The sequence below is a fragment of the Perca fluviatilis genome, chromosome 14 (genome assembly GCF_010015445.1).
Source record: "Perca fluviatilis chromosome 14, GENO_Pfluv_1.0, whole genome shotgun sequence".
Classification (NCBI taxonomy): Eukaryota; Metazoa; Chordata; class Actinopteri; order Perciformes; family Percidae; genus Perca; species Perca fluviatilis.
This window is the reverse complement of record NC_053125.1, coordinates 29,736,151-29,738,650: the sequence shown is the minus strand read 5'-3', so window position 1 is coordinate 29,738,650 and position 2,500 is coordinate 29,736,151. Positions and strand designations below refer to the sequence as shown.

The following is a 2,500-nucleotide window of genomic DNA, read 5'->3' as shown; positions in this document are numbered from 1 at the left end:
CATATACATATATACATATACATATACATATATACATACATACATACATACATACATATATATATATACAGTATCTATAATACTGGGCCTTCCTCCAGTCGCTCTGGGGAACCAACCAGCCAACCAATCAGAATACAGCACATACATATACAGTGCCTTGCGAAAGTATTCGGCCCCCTTGAACTTTTCGACCTTTTGCCACATTTCAGGCCTCAAACATAAAGATATAAAACTGTAATTTTTTGTGAAGAATCAACAACAAGTGGGACACAATCATGAAGTGGAACGAAATTTATTGGATATTTCAAACCTTTTTAACAAATCAAAAAACTGAAAAATTGGGTGTGCAAAATTATTCAGCCCCCTTAAGTTAATACTTTGTAGCGCCACCTTTTGCTGCGATTACAGCTGTAAGTCGCTTGGGGTATGTCTCTATCAGTTTTGCACATCGAGAGACTGACATTTGTGCCCATTCCTCCTTGCAAAACAGCTCGAGCTCAGTGAGGTTGGATGGAGAGCGTTTGTGAACAGCAGTTTTCAGTTCTTTCCACAGATTCTCGATTGGATTCAGGTCTGGACTTTGACTTGGCCATTCTAACACCTGGATATGTTTATTTGTGAACCATTCCATTGTAGATTTTGCTTTATGTTTTGGATCATTGTCTTGTTGGAAGACAAATCTCCGTCCCAGTCTCAGGTCTTTTGCAGACTCCATCAGGTTTTCTTCCAGAATGGTCCTGTATTTGGCTCCATCCATCTTCCCATCAATTTTAACCATCTTCCCTGTCCCTGCTGAAGAAAAGCAGGCCCAAACCATGATGCTGCCACCACCATGTTTGACAGTGGGGATGGTGTGTTCAGGGTGATGAGCGGTGTTGCTTTTACGCCAAACATAACGTTTTGCATTGTTGCCAAAAAGTTCGATTTTGGTTTCATCTGACCACAGCACCTTCTTCCACATGTTTGGTGTGTCTCCCAGGTGGCTTGTGGCAAACTTTAAACAACACTTTTTATGGATATCTTTAAGAAATGGCTTTCTTCTTGCCACTCTTCCATAAAGGCCAGATTTGTGCAGTATACGACTGATTGTTGTCCTATGGACAGAGTCTCCCACCTCAGCTGTAGATCTCTGCAGTTCATCCAGAGTGATCATGGGCCTCTTGGCTGCATCTCTGATCAGTCTTCTCATTGTATGAGCTGAAAGTTTAGAGGGACGGCCGGGTTGTTGGATTTGCAGTGGTCTGATACTCCTTCCATTTCAATCTTATCGCTTGCACAGTGCTCCTTGGGATGTTTAAAGCTTGGGAAATCTTTTTGTATCCAAATCCGGCTTTAAACTTCTCCACAACAGTATCTCGGACCTGCCTGGTGTGTTCCTTGTTCTTCATGATGCTCTCTGCGCTTTCCACGGACCTCTGAGACTATCACAGAGCAGGTGCATTTATACGGAGACTTGATTACACACAGCTGGATTCTATTTATCATCATTAGTCATTTAGGTCAACATTGGATCATTCAGAGATCCTCACTGAACTTCTGGAGAGAGTTTGCTGCACTGAAAGTAAGGGGGCTGAATAATTTTGCACGCCCACTTTTTCAGTTTTTTATTTCTTAAAAAAGTTTGAAATATCCAATAAATTTCGTTCCACTTCATTATTGTGTCCCACTTGTTGTTGATTCGTCACAAAAAATTACAGTTTTATATCTTTATTTTTGAAGCCTGAAATGTGGCAAAAGGTCGAAAAGTTCAAGGGGGCCGAATACTTTCGCAAGGCACTGTACATATATACAGTATCTATAATACTGGGCCTTCCTGCGATCACTCTGAGGAACCAGCGCTCAGTCAACCAACCAATAATCATACAACACACACACACACACACACACACACACACACACACACACACACACACACACACACACACACACCCGTATCTCTAATACTGTTGCTGTGGTCGTTCTGCGTGTAGGCGCTGGTACCGTGGGATCGAGCCCCACGTGGGCCAGACTGACAGTGGGCTCCTTGGGGCTCTAGACCACCCTAGAGGCAGCCAGGGTCGTCTAGCAACTCTCTGTTGGCTTGTGAGCTGGAAAAACCAAACTCTAGTCAGGCCAATCACATCGTGTATAGAGCCAGTGGGCGGGGCTTATGGCTGCTGGGAACAGAGGTCTTCTGGAAGACTTGGAGTTCAGCTTTTCTTTGAGAAACACCTGGCTCTGACTGGCTCTACCACCAGCTGATGTCTACCACCACCAGCTGATGTCTACCACCAGCTGGTGTCTACCACCACCAGCTGATGTCTACCACCAGCTGATGTCTACCACCAGCTGATGTCTACCACCAGCTGATGTCTACCACCACCAGCTGATGTCCACCACCAGCTGATGTCCACCACCAGCTGATGTCTACCACCAGCTGATGTCCACCACCAGCTGATGTCCAGCACCAGCACCAGCTGATGTCTACCACCAGCTGATGTCTACCACCACCAGCTGATGT

At 44.8% G+C, this 2,500-nt stretch overlaps 1 protein-coding gene across 1 annotated transcript in view; it reads right to left on the bottom strand.

The window, feature by feature from the left end:
• Window positions 1–2,500, bottom strand: part of LOC120572760 (nucleolar transcription factor 1-A-like) — a gene marked incomplete at its 3' end in the record, with an annotated part of 21,337 nt that overhangs the window by 538 nt on the left and 18,299 nt on the right.